At 36.6% G+C, this 14,980-nt stretch overlaps 1 non-coding gene across 1 annotated transcript; it reads right to left on the reverse strand.

Moving 5' to 3' along the window:
* Positions 1 to 4,870: 4,870 nt before the first annotated feature.
* On the reverse strand, positions 4,871 to 4,977 carry LOC115696033 (small nucleolar RNA R71). The gene has a single exon (XR_004007634.2). It is a non-coding gene; the product is annotated as a small nucleolar RNA R71 (small nucleolar RNA).
* Positions 4,978 to 14,980: the final 10,003 nt, after the last annotated feature.

The raw sequence follows: 14,980 nt of genomic DNA on the forward strand, positions 1-14,980 counted from the left end.
AAGCCCTCGTTCCATGTTTGCAACACATATATGAAATCCATTACGAGAAATTGAACAATTCGAACTCGAAAAATTCAATATATAAAAAAGTGTTTGTAAACATGAAACGCTAATCAAGTTTCTACTAAAAAAAGGAATATATAAAACATTCTCTAAAAGTAAAAACTTCTTAGAATTAAACTTGATTCGGGCTGTTCCTCTTGCTTTAACTGATACCAACTCGCCATTTCCAACTTTAAGCTTTAACTCATCTGGGTGAAGATTCTCCCAAGTTTCAAGCAGCTGCAATGAAGAACATACATGGTTAGTAGATCCAGAATCAACAATCCAGGAGGATTTGTCGTTCTCTAAAACACATTATTCAAATACAAAAGCATCACCTTCGTTTGAATTGTCTAGAAGCCTGGGACATTGTTCTTCTTTATGTCCCTTTCCATTACAATTCGCAAATAGAACATGATGTCTGATAATTGTACTTGAAGAAGCAGCTTTGTTAGAGCCCTCATGCTTAATCTTCTTCCTCTGATTAAAGCTTGCAATACCAGGAGGTCTCATTGCAATCAGATTCCGCTCATGGGCCCTTAACTCAGATTCGAGTTTGTCCATATCGGAGGAGTTAGGATTGTTCAATAAATAATATAGAACAAAACTGTTATACTCCTGAGGAAGACTATAAAGTATGAGTCTTACCCATTGTTCCTTCGATAAATCAATTCCTAGTAGATTTGCCTTTTGAAATTTCAGATTCATCAACAATAGGTGCGAGTTAATGCAACTACCAGGATGCATTTTCACACTATTGAGTTCTTTTGCAAAGATACTAACTAGGAGTGGATCGGGATGAGGGTTATTCATATTGGCACTACAACATATCAATAAACAGAAGTAAGGTTTTGGTTCTATAAATTCATACACAGGTTCAGAAAACAAATAATCACATATGTTATAAAAATACTAAATCTAACATAGTTTATTTTCCAAGGTTTCCAACGAACTGATACAATGTCCCGTTTAGGCGAGAGTCAAAGCATCATCCATTGAATAGAGTTGTCAATTCATCTAAAATGTCAAACATTCTAGCAACCTTTTATTCGATCAAGATTGGAATTCAGCGTTGTCCCGTTTAGGCGAGAGTCAAGGCAATTCTATCTTATGAGCTTCTACCATTGTTTCGCATTCTTGTAAGTCTTATATAGTCGCCACCATTAGGGTGGTCATGAACCATATAAAAATAAACTTATAAGAATGCTTATCTTTCGAGATTAAACGGCGCTAACTTGCTAATGAACGTTCCTCCATTAGGGAGGATTACTCACTAAAACAATAGCTATGTAAAACCAACAATGGAGATCGAATTTCTCTTCATTAAAGCTCATTATTTAACAATGTATTTTGTTTAATCATTTATATTCCATATCTCAATAATGAAATATTACAAATTAAAGTAAGAACTTTAATTAAATTTCAAAAATGGAATAATTTTGAAAAATATCTTATTTAAGTTGTTTAGAAAAATCTAAATACCCAACTTAAAATATTCTTCAACCAATGACTTAATTAAATATTACCAATTAAGTAGTGACCACTTAATTTAGAAGATATTCCATTTTAAGTTCCCATATTTATAAAATATCAACTTAAAAAATATCTAAAGAATCTTAATAACTAATTCCCAAAATTCCTCAACTTAATTTATAATAGGAAATTCAAAAATATTCAAATCTAAGTTGATTTGATAGATTTAACTAAATCTCAACTTAAATAGGAATATTTAATGAAATTATAAAATTAAGATTCAGAAAGAATTTATATTGTTATAATTCCATATTTAATTAAAAACAAGAAAAATACATATAGCTTTCCAGAATATAACTATTCAAACTATGTTTTTCTTAAATTAATTTCAAGGAAGAATGAAATTAATTATGTTGCTAATCAATTTTTTATTAGGTCAAACTAATATAATTAACCTAGCACAGTTATCCAAATAAGGCAAATGGGCCTTCACAATTGGGGGTTGTTCATGTGAGGGGGGGCTGAGTCCAGTATGTCGTACCCACTTCTAAGGCTCCCAACTCTCACACAAGGCCCAAAAGAGAGGAATTTAACCTTAAAATGAATAACTGTTATTAATTGAATAGGCTCACTTCTAAATGAGCCTAAATAAAATCTATTAGTTATGATATTTTATTTAGCAACAACAACCTATATGTATCTATAACAGAAATTAAACATATAGGCTCACACAGGCATACACATTTGGATGGATCCTATCATGTTGCTAGGTCATACACAGATGAAAGAAGTTTGTAAAATTACCTGTTACAAATTATTTACTTGATCTATCATCAATTGAACCTTTGGTTAAAATTAGATCATTGGATCTATCATCAAGTTAACCAAGGCAATTTAGATCAAGCAATAATAGGTTTTAGAAAACTTACAAACAATCTAAAACACATACTCCTGCAACAAGGTTAGATTTGGATAGTTGGATATAAGATTTATTTAATTTTAAACATTTATTTCGAAAATAAAATTAAAATTAAACCTACCATTTTGAAAAATTAGGTTTTGAAAAATACCTTATTTCCTCTTTTAAAATTATCATGATTATTTTGATCTTATTTTAATTAAGGTCAAGTTACTGATAACTCTATGGTATAGAGTTAATTTTTATGCTTTTAAACTAAAGTATTGTGAGGAGAGTAGTGAAAATGTGTTTATTTTGCTTAATTTTAATTAGTTTTAGTGTTATTTTCTATTTAGTAATCTAACCTTTAAGTTTTGTAAATATTGATATTGTTGGGTGTGTTTTTCCAATTAACTGTGCTTATTTTGTTGAAAAATGAGGAATTAAATTGATAGGAAAAAGAAAAAGAAGCAAGGAAGAAAAGGAGCACAACCGAAACGGGGTGATTCTTTGAAGCAATGCTAAAGCAATGCGAAGTGAATTCAAGCATCCCGGGCGATGAAACATGGAAACACGAATTTCACTTATCCACCTCAGCAACTTTGGTCCAGTCACTCAAATTGCACCAGCCAGCTAACGTGGAAGAAAGGGGTCTAACCCTAGTGGGCCAAAGTGGAAAAGTTTGGGCTTCTATTTTAGGGTATGAAGTTTGTACCCTAAAAACCCAACATCAAAAAGAAAAGGAAAGAGGAAGTACACCGTTGTCATCTTCATCATCTTGTATGTACAGTACGGGGCAGCTGCCATTTTTCTATGGAGGAGCTTTAATTGCAGCAGGAAGTACAACAAAGAAGAAAGAAGAGGGGACCAAGCCTAGTGTTTGAATTTTCTTTTACCCTTTCTTGATAGTCTTCTTTATTTTTCTCTTTGTTATTGTTGTTTGTACTTAGTATTCAAAACTTCTTGAGACTGTAAATTTGGGCAGCAGCCATGGATGAAGTATTTTTAGCTTGGATTTTATCTTCTTATTTGAATATGAGCTAAACTTTTGAGGCTTGAATGACTATGAACTTCTAAGTTGGGTATGATTAAATTTTAAGCTTACTTTAGTATTTGTTTGCCTTTGTTCATTCAAGTGAGTTTCATTTTAATTGATTGTTGTTTCTTGGCCATGAATAACAATTTGCTAAGCTAGATCTTGTACCGGAAGGGCTAGATCTAGTAGTTCAACTTGAATGAAGCAAGTGAAAACCTAGACTTAGGCTTTTCTTTGTAAGTGGATAGGAATATTTCATTTACCTTGCATAACTCACCAAATTAATGCTTGAATAGTGTTCTGCTTGCTGGTTTGATATAGGAATATATTAAGCTAAATGGTAGAATTAAAGTTGTGAGTGTTGGAAAATTCTCACAAGCCTAGAGGAATTTGTTGTTATCTCTGTGCAGAATGCTGAAGTAATGCTGAACCAATGCTGTACTGACTGTAAAAAAAACCTGACTAGAAGGAATTAGTTATTCAAGCCATTTTTGCCATATTACATTTTTTATCTTGCAAACAATTTTTCTAGCAGCAGTAGTTTTAATTTTAGCAAGTTTAATTCTTGTCCATTTTAATTTTGAATCATTACTCAACCATTTACATATTATTTCTTTTTGTTTTAAGTTGTAATTAGTTGATTTTATATCAAACTTTGTTTGCAATCCCTGTGGAGACGATCTTACTTATCACTTTATTACTTGTGTGACTGCGTATACTTGCGTATATAATTTTTCACAACAAGTTTTTGGCGCCGTTGCCGGGGATTGAAACTAAAAATTGTGTATTATCAACTATTTTGCAATTTATTTTCTGGTTTAAAGTTTTAATCCTATTTTGGTGCGCTGAATTTTTCTTTTTCAGGTGTAATCTAGTGTATGAACGAGCAAGAAGAAGACCTTGAACTTGCTCCTATTGACCCCGAAATTGAACGCACTTTTAGACAAAGGAGGAAGGAACAGAAGGCTAAAAAACGCTGCAATATGGCCGATGGGTTTGAAATTGGGGGTGCTCATAATGAAGCCAATCCTATTGCTTTGGCCGATGATAGAGCCCGAGCAATAAGAGAGTATGCAGCCCCTATGTTCAATGAGCTAAATCCGGGTATTGTGAGACCCGAAATCCAAGAACCTCACTTTGAGCTCAAGCCCGTGATGTTTCAAATGCTCCAAACGGTTGGTCAATTTGGTGGGTCGCCAACGGAAGATCCTCACCTCCATATTCGCTCATTTTTGGAGGTGAGTGATTCTTTCAAGTTACAAGGAGTAAGTGACGAGGCTTTAAGATTGAAGTTGTTCCCATTTTCCTTGAGGGATCGGGCTAGAGCATGGCTTAACACTCTTCCTCCCGATTCGGTGACTAATTGGAATGACTTGGCTGAAAAATTCTTGAGAAAGTACTTTCCTCCAACAAGAAATGCAAAGTTTCGAAGTGAGATCATGTCCTTTCAACAATTGGAAGATGAGACTACTAGTGATGCATGGGAAAGGTTCAAGGAGTTGTTGAGGAAGTGCCCACACCATGGTATTCCCCATTGTATCCAACTTGAGACTTTTTACAATGGTCTCAATGCGGCTTCTAGGATGGTGTTGGACGCTTCGGCTAATGGAGTCATTCTTTCCAAGTCTTACGATGAAGCTTTTGAGATTTTGGAAAGGATAGCTAGCAACAACTATCAATGGTCAACTAATAGAGCTCCTACAAGCCGAAAAGTAGCGGGTGTTCTTGAAGTAGATGCTTTGACTGCTCTAACCGCTCAAATGGCCTCAATGACCAACATTTTGAAGAATATGAATATGGGAGGAAGTGTACAACCAGCCGCTGCCATTCAAAGGGCAGAAATCTCTTGTGTGTATTGTGGTGATGGGCATACTTTTGAAAATTTCCCCTCAAATCCAGCTTCGGTGTGTTATGTGGGTAATCAAAACTTCAACCGTAACAACAATCCATACTCAAACTCCTACAATCCGGCATGGAAGCATCATCCGAACTTTTCATGGGGAGGTCAAGGGGCAAGTTCAAGTGGAGCACAAGGACAAGGAAAGCAATCATTCCCACCGGGTTTTTCTCAACAACCAAGACCTCAACAACCTCACCAACCTCAAGGCTCTCAAACTAGTTCTTTGGAGAGTTTAATGAGAGATTATATGGCCAAGAATGACGCTGTAATTCAAAGCCAAGCAGCATCTCTTCGGAATCTTGAAGTTCAATTGGGGCAATTGGCCAATGATTTGAAGAATAGACCACAAGGCACCTTGCCTAGTGACACCGAAAATCCAAGAAGAGATGGGAAGGAACATTGCAAAGCGGTAACCTTGAGAAGTGGAAAAATAATTGAGTCAAATGTGGCTGCAACAGGCAGTAAAGAGCCCTCTTCAATCCAAAAAGAGGGGGAAATGAAGAAAAAACCAGCAACTTCAGCTGCTGAAATTCCCCCAGTAGTTACAGCATCCAGTCAGCATTCTACTGCAGAAAAGTCTTTGCAAAAGCCACCGCCACCATTTCCTCAACGGTTCAAGAAGCAACAAGACGATGGTCAATTCCGGAGATTTCTTGATGTTCTAAAGCAGCTCCACATCAATATACCTTTAGTGGAAGCTTTGGAGCAAATGCCAACTTATGTGAAGTTTTTGAAGGATATTTTGACAAAGAAAAGGAGGCTTGGCGAGTTTGAAACGGTCGCTTTGACGGAGGGATGTAGTGCTATGTTGAAAAGTAAAATTCCACCTAAATTGAAAGATCCGGGCAGCTTTACAATTCCTATTTCTATAGGGGGTCGAGATGTTGGAAGAGCTCTTTGTGACTTGGGAGCTAGTATTAATCTCATGCCTATGTCTATTTTCAGGAAGTTGGGAATTGGAGAAGCAAGGCCAACCACCGTCACTTTGCAATTAGCGGATCGTTCCATGGCTCATCCGGAAGGGAAAATTGAAGATGTGTTGGTACAAGTGGATAAGTTCATTTTTCCGGCCGATTTCATTATTCTTGACTATGAGGAAGATAGGGAAGTTCCAATCATTTTAGGGAGGCCATTTCTTGCCACGGGAAGAACTTTGATAGATGTTGAGAAGGGAGAGCTTACCATGAGAGCTCAAGATGAGCAAGCCACATTCAAGGTCTTTCATCCTATGCGTGCTCCGGATGCAATAGGAGAATGCTTAGCAATTGGAGATATGGATCCTAACATGGTTGAGGAGTCCAAATTCAAAAATAGTAAGAAGGTGAGAAAGAAGATTCCCCTTAAAGAAATCGCTAAGGATCACGAGCCGCAAGAAAGCAAAGACAAAACATCATTTGACCCTAAAAAACCACCCAAAAAGAAGAGAAAGAAAAAGAAGTTTAGTAGAAAATTTTGGTCTCAAATGTTTGAAGTTGGGCAACAAGTGATTTTTGCTAACTCTTTAACGAAGGCTACTCATGGACGACTAGATTCAAGGTGTGATGGATCTTTCTTGGTGGTGAGAGTGTACCCCGATGGGGTGGTAGAACTACGTGATGCACTTTCAAGAAGAAAATTTTTGGTGAAAGGCCAAGGAGTGAAGTTTGGGAGTGGTGAGGTTGATCGAGCAAAGACCTCCATCACATTGGAAGAGGCTTGAGGAAGAAGGGTCTCGGGTTGTCATGGCTTTAGTGAATCACATTTGGGCAACCCAAGAGCGGAGGAACAGGATTATATTTAGTTATATATATGCTATGTAATAAGTTTGGGGTGTGCCACCCCTTGAAAAAAATATATATGTATTTACAATTAAGTTTGGGGTGTGCCACCCCTTGAAAAAAAAAAAAGAAAAAAAAAAAGGAAAAGAAGAAAAAGAAAAAAAAAAGAGGAAAAGAAGAAAAAGAAAAAAAAAATTAGTATATACATACTTATATAATTACATATATATATATAACTTTTAATTTCTTACATTTACTAATGATTTTGCTGTAGTGTGGTGATCTTTATTGCTGGTGCAAAGCAGGGAATGACAGAAAAAAGGGGCTGCTGCAATATGGTGTGAGCAAATTTGTATGTTGAAGCAGTAGGTCCCAGTACAGCATTGGATCAGCATCGCTTCAGCATTTTGAAGCAGAGACTCTAGTGGGGAAGAGTTCAAATCTTGAGGGAGTTTTCTTTTTTTTTTCCTTAGTTAAATTGTTATTGCTGGTTGTGTTTGATTGTTTACTTAGTTTACTTTTATTGTTGTCTTTAGTTGTGTGAGTAATAAATATTATGTGGATTAGATGTGTATTAATTATGTTGTTTTGTCATGTTTGTGATGTTATGTTTTAGCTTGCAAATGAGAAAAATACTGCATGTATTTTCAGCTTGGTTTAGTGTAGCGCTCGATGATGAAAAATATCCATTTTCCTCCATTTGTGGAGTGCCTTGGTTTGTGTGTTGAAAATGCTAATTTTAAGTGTTATTTTTGTCTAAATGCTAGCCTATGAGGAATGCTTTCAACAATTGTGTGCTTGTGTTATCCCACCATACTTTGAGTTTTTAGAATAGCTAACACTTTGAGAGAGTTTAAGCATCTAGAATTAGTTAGTGTAATTCTTGAGGCGAAATCCAAGCGAGCTTTATAACTTAGAAATGATTTAGGCCATCTTTGGACGTTTGAGCCTTTCTAACCTTTCCTATGAATTCAATTTTTCCCTAGTCACCCAAGTTTGAGCCATTTAGCCTATTATTGTTGTGCAACCCAATCCTACATCTAACGCCAATCTTAATTTGCATTTCCACATATGTCCTAACTTAATTACTCACTTGTCAAGAGCCAAGTTTCACATTAAGTTTGGGGTGAGTGCGGTGAGTGTAACTTGTGGCGAGCTAATTCAAGGTTATACTTTTAGCCACATTGGGGACAATGTTGGGTTGTAAGTTTGGGGTGGGAGAATTAGCTCACAAAGTATATGAGTATGAACTTTCAATTAACCTTCTCTTGCTATTTATTATATAAGTATAATATAGTAATAAATGTCTTTCTAATATATGAAAAAAAAAAAAAATCAGCAATGAAAAAAAAAAAAAATACATATGCTTGCAACTAAGTTTGGGGTGGTCCACCCATTTTAGTTCAAAAAAAAAAAAAAAAAAAATAAACATAGCAAGAGGAGTCAATTTTAATACAAGTACTTGTGAGTATTGAATTAGGGAAGCGGGTCAAGAAAAAAAAATTTAAGGAAGAGGCTCGGTTTTTGACAAGTGAAGTGGTTAGGTGTTGAGCTAGCTTAGATACATCCTATACCATACCCTAACCCAAGCCTAACATTCAAGCCTAGTCAAGTCCTTTTGATCTAAGTTGTAAAGCTAAGCTACATTAGTGGAGAGGATTGCACTAATTCAACTTATGGAAGCAAACCTTTAAACTTGAGGATCAAAGGTGGTTGTTATAGAAATTCAAGTTGTTGGTGGGAAGTATTTGCACACTTATTTGATCGAATTACTCTTGGTAAGTTTTAAGGACATAGATAGCATGCAAAATTCTGTTGACACACACAAGTTCAAGGCATATTCACTACTGCCAATTACACCTCCATTTCATCTAATTCTGAGAGCAATTTTCATCCCTAAACCAAGTGTGAAAGAGCAAGATTTTCTCTGCTGCAAGCATGTTAGTGTCGCTGTCATTGTCTGTTTTTATTGTTTAGTTCTTTTTGTTTTTCATTACTCGAGGACGAGCAATACTCTAAGTTTGGGGTGTGATAACTCTATGGTATAGAGTTAATTTTTATGCTTTTAAACTAAAGTATTGTGAGGAGAGTAGTGAAAATGTGTTTATTTTGCTTAATTTTAATTAGTTTTAGTGTTATTTTCTATTTAGTAATCTAACCTTTAAGTTTTGTAAATATTGATATTGTTGGGTGTGTTTTTCCAATTAACTGTGCTTATTTTGTTGAAAAATGAGGAATTAAATTGATAGGAAAAAGAAAAAGAAGCAAGGAAGAAAAGGAGCACAAACTGAAACTGGGCTGATTGCTGAAGCAATGCTAAAGCAATGCTGAAGTGAATTCAGCATCCTGGCAGTGACATGGAAACACGAATTTCACTTATCCACCTCAGCAACTTTGGTCCAGTCACTCAAATTGCACCAGCCAGCTAACGTGGAAGAAAGGGGTCTAACCCTAGTGGGCCAAAGTGGAAAAGTTTGGGCTTCTATTTTAGGGTATGAAGTTTGTACCCTAAAAACCCAACATCAAAAAGAAAAGGAAAGAGGAAGTACACCGTTGTCATCTTCATCATCTTGTATGTACAGTACGGGGCAGCTGCCATTTTTCTCTGGAGGAGCTTTAATTGCAGCAGTAAGTACAACAAAGAAGAAAGAAGAGGGGACCAAGCCTAGTGTTTGAATTTTCTTTTACCCTTTCTTGATAGTCTTCTTTATTTTTCTCTTTGTTATTGTTGTTTGTACTTAGTATTCAAAACTTCTTGAGACTGTAAATTTGGGCAGCAGCCATGGATGAAGTATTTTTAGCTTGGATTTTATCTTCTTATTTGAATATGAGCTAAACTTTTGAGGCTTGAATGACTATGAACTTCTAAGTTGGGTATGATTAAATTTTAAGCTTACTTTAGTATTTGTTTGCCTTTGTTTATTCAAGTGAGTTTCATTTTAATTGATTGTTGTTTCTTGGCCATGAATAACAATTTGCTAAGCTAGATCTTGTACCGGAAGGGCTAGATCTAGTAGTTCAACTTGAATGAAGCAAGTGAAAACCCAGACTTAGGCTTTTCTTTGTAAGTGGATAGGAATATTTCATTTACCTTGCATAACTCACCAAATTAATGCTTGAATAGTGTTCTGCTTGCTGGTTTGATATAGGAATATATTAAGCTAAATGGTAGAATTAAAGTTGTGAGTGTTGGAAAATTCTCACAAGCCTAGAGGAATTTGTTGTTATCTCTGTGCAGAATGCTGAAGTAATGCTGAACCAATCTTTCTTGTTGTAAAAAAAACCTGACTAGAAGGAATTAGTTATTCAAGCCATTTTTGCCATATTACATTTTTTATCTTGCAAACAATTTTTCTAGCAGCAGTAGTTTTAATTTTAGCAAGTTTAATTCTTGTCCATTTTAATTTTGAATCATTACTCAACCATTTACATATTATTTCTTTTTGTTTTAAGTTGTAATTAGTTGATTTTATATCAAACTTTGTTTGCAATCCCTATGGAGACGATCTTACTTATCACTTTATTACTTGTGTGACTGCGTATACTTGCGTATATAATTTTTCACAACAAGTTTTTGAAAAACCTCATCTCTTCAAGCTCATTTAATTGCAACAAGCGGGCTTCTCCAGCAGCTTGGAGATCAAAGTTCAGCTTCTTTATAGCCCAAAAAGCTTTGTGTTCAAGCTCTACCGGCAAATGACACGCCTTCCCATACACCAATAGATATGGGGACATGCCCAAAGGTGTTTTGTATGCTGTCCGGTACGCCCAAAGTGCATCATCTAGGCGTTGGGACCAATCTTTTCTGTTGGGATTTACAACCTTCTCCAATATGCCTTTGATTTCCCGATTAGATACTTCAGCTTGCCCATTAGTTTGTGGGTGATAGGCAGTGGCAATTTTGTGTTTTACACTATATTTTGCCAAGAGTGCAGCCAACACTTTGTTCACAAAGTGTGTTCCCTCATCACTTATCAAAGCTCTAGGGGTCCCAAACCTTGTGAAGACATGTTTATGAAGGAATTTCATGACCACTCGAGCATCATTCTTCGGACTAGCAATTGCCTCTACCCACTTTGATACGTAATCCACCGCCACTAGAATGTAGAGATTCCCAAAGGATTGTGGGAAAGGCCCCATAAAGTCAATACCCCACACATCAAACAATTCCACCTCCAAAATACAATTAAGAGGCATCTCATTCCTAGCGGAGATATTTCCCACTCGCTGGCAGCGATCACATTGTTGAACGAAAGCATGAGCATCTTTAAAAATAGAGGGCCAATAATATCCTGATTGAAAGACTTTGGCAGCCGTGCGTTGTCCACCAAAATGGCCACCATAAGGAGCTGAATGACAATGCTCCAAGATGCTTCTAACTTCACTCATTGGCACACATCTCCGCATTATACGATCTGGGCATTGCTTGTACAAGTATGGCTCATCCCAAAAATAAAACTTGCTATCATGAAGGAACTTTTTGAGCTGCTGCTTGGTAAAATCAGGTGGATAGGCACCTCCAACTAAGTAATTGACAATGTCTGCATACCATGGTACCCGTGTTTGCTCTACCACTAGCAGTTGCTCATCTGGGAATGAGTCTTGAATTTGTATTTCTCCTTCTAAGTGGCTGCTGTGATTGTTAGTTTCCAACCTAGAGAGATGATCCGCCACTTTGTTTTCTGTCCCTTTTCTGTCTCGAATTTCCAAATCAAACTCTTGTAGCAACAAAACCCAACGAATGAGCCTCGGTTTAGAATCTTTCTTGGCTATCAAATACTTGATTGCCGAATGGTCAGTATACACAACAACCTTGGTTCCCACAAGATAAGATCTGAATTTCTCAAAGGCAAAAACCACCGCTAGCAACTCTTTTTCAGTAGTGGTGTAGTTAATCTGGGCATCAACAAGAGTTTTGCTTGCGTAATAAATGGAGTGAAAGGTCTTATTCTTCCGCTGTCCAAGAACAGCCCCAATGGCAAAATCACTTGCGTCACACATGAGTTCAAAGGGCAATAACCAATCGGGTGCTACAATCACGGGGGCCGTAACAAGAGCTGTCTTCAACTTCGAAAATGCTTCATTACATTCAGCGGTAAACTCAAATGGCCTATTTTGTTCAAGCAAGCTACACAAGGGTTTGGACACCTTAGAAAAGTCTTTAATGAAGCGCCTATAGAAACCCGCGTGTCCAAGGAAGCTTCTTATGCCTTTCACCGTGGTAGGGGCTGGTAACTTTTCAATCACTTCTAGCTTTGCCTTGTCAACTTCTATCCCCTTTCTAGACACTTTGTGACCCAACACAATACCCTCTTGAACCATGAAGTGGCATTTCTCCCAGTTAAGCACCAAGTTGGTTTCTTCACATCTTGCTAACACTCTCTCCAAATTCTCCAAACAAATCCCAAATGATTCCCCGTAGATAGAGAAATCATCCATGAATATCTCCAAAATACTCTCAGCCATATTCGAGAAAATAGCCATCATACACCTTTGGAAAGTCGCGGGAGCATTGCACAAGCCAAATGGCATCCTCCTAAAGGCAAAGGTGCCATATGGACAAGTGAAGGTGGTTTTCTCTTGATCTTCTGGTGCTATAGAAATCTGATTGTAACCCGAATAACCATCAAGAAAGCAGTAAAACTCTTTTCCTGCCAAACGATCCAACATTTGGTCAATAAATGGCAGCGGGAAATGATCCTTCCGAGTAGCATTGTTGAGCTTCCGATAGTCCATACATACCCTCCAACCTGTCACAGTTCGAGTAGGAATCAACTCATTGTTCGCATTAGCCACCACCGTGATTCCTCCTTTCTTTGGCACACATTGGACAGGACTAACCCATGAACTATCTGAAATCGGGTATACAATACCATAATCCAGCCACTTTATCACTTCTTTTCGCACTACTTCCTTCATAACAGGATTCAACCTTCGTTGATGCTCAATGGAGTTACTACAGCCAACTTCTAGGATTATTTTGTGCGTGCAAATCGCTGGACTAATCCCTTTTATGTCTGCCATAGTCCACCCAATCGCTCTTTTATGTTTCTTCAGCACTTCTAGCAACAAACCTTCAGCTTCAGCTTCCAAACACGCTGAAATAATTATTGGCAGCGTTTCATTCTCCCCCAAATAAGCATATTTGAGGTGGCTTGGAAAAGGTTTCAGCTCTAACTTTGGTGGTTCTTGGATGGAAGGCTTTGGAGGCTTGAAATTGCTTTCTTTCAACTCTAAAGACTCAAAAGATCTCTTGAATTTAGGGAAAGGTTGCATCGGCTCAACCCAAGCAACTTGGGTTTCTTCATCTTCACTCAAAGCTTCAAGATCTTCAAGAGAGCTTATCACCCTCTCATCCTTCCACACTTTCTTGTGAAAACTTTCAGCCACAATAGAATCAATTACACTAAAACGTGAACATTCTTCAATCTCATCCGGGAATCTCATAGCATTGAACACATTAAAAGTGACTTTTTGATCATTCACTCTCATAGTGAGTTCCTCTTTTAAAATTATCATGATTATTTTGATCTTATTTTAATTAAGGTCAAGTTACCAAAAAAAATAATATCAGACCTTAAAAAAATAAAATAATCAAATTTGAAAGGAAATAAGAAAAGAGGTAAGCAAAACTTGATTTTTTTCTATTTTCAAAATCAAATTACACTAATATCTAAAATTAATTTTTAAAAATTAAAATTAATTTATTTCTGATAATTAGATTTGAAATTTGAAAAACAAAAATCAACATACAAAACTACACAAAAAATCGGAATTTAATTCCATGAAATAGCATGAAAAATCGAAAAAATTGGAAAATTGGATGAACTGTACGGATGGCATGCCATGCATGCCCATCCGCGCGCGTTTCTGGGGTGAGTGGCCGAGAAAACACGGCGCAGGAAGGCTGCAGGCAGCCATTCCGCGCGCGTGATGAGGTTGCTCGTCACCCCGATTTTTCCAATTTTCAAAAATTCATAACTAATTCAAATTAAATCGAAATCGAGTTCTGTAAAAAAGTAAATTACTTAGAATTTTCCAAACTATCCAACAAAAATAATTACAGAATCAGAACAGTAACCATTTTTCCCAGAATTCACAAACAACAATCAAACATCAATATGACACTCAAAGCAACATGATACCATCCAAAAAACAAGCAAATCGTTTTAAGTCCAAATTTCTTGCAAGCAAATCAATTACCATGGCTCTGATACCAGTTGTTGGAAGTTATTTTACCAGGATCTTAGATCTACTCACAAGTATGTTGATTTAACAACCTAAATATGAACTTCTAAAACGATAGGAAATTAAACACATAAGAGTATCAGAAATCTTACAGTGATTGCAACGGAATATATGTCTCCTCCCACTCAGATCTCTAACCCTTGATTCCTTTCTGTAGCAGAGTATAATCAAGATCTGTGCCCGATAGTCCTTCTTTGTTGTTTCTGAATTCTACACAGCCTTCCTCACTATGATTGAGGTATTACTTGATGTGTGTGGGCACTACTCTAGCACTTATACATTTCAAAACAGTGAAGGAAGAGAGAGAGAGAGGGTGGCGGCTCAGAGAGAATTTTCTGAGAGAAAATTCTTTCAGAATAATGTTGTGAAAAGGTTGTACAGTTGTGTTCAACTCTGAAGCCTTTGCCTTCTATTTATAGAAGACCACCAAGGGCTATGATTGACATTTGGAATTGAAAAAATCAAAGAGAAAAGGAAGCTAAGTGGCTGGCCTAGGCATTGTGGAAACATGGCTTGCCACTTTTCCAACTTTCTTTTTCCTACACTGATAGTTTCCTGTTTTGTCAAAAACTGCCAATTCCTTTGTTCAACCACATAAATGTCAAATCTAATTATTTAATAATTAA

This window comes from Cannabis sativa, chromosome 9 (assembly GCF_029168945.1).
Source record: "Cannabis sativa cultivar Pink pepper isolate KNU-18-1 chromosome 9, ASM2916894v1, whole genome shotgun sequence".
Lineage (NCBI taxonomy): Eukaryota > Viridiplantae > Streptophyta > Magnoliopsida > Rosales > Cannabaceae > Cannabis > Cannabis sativa.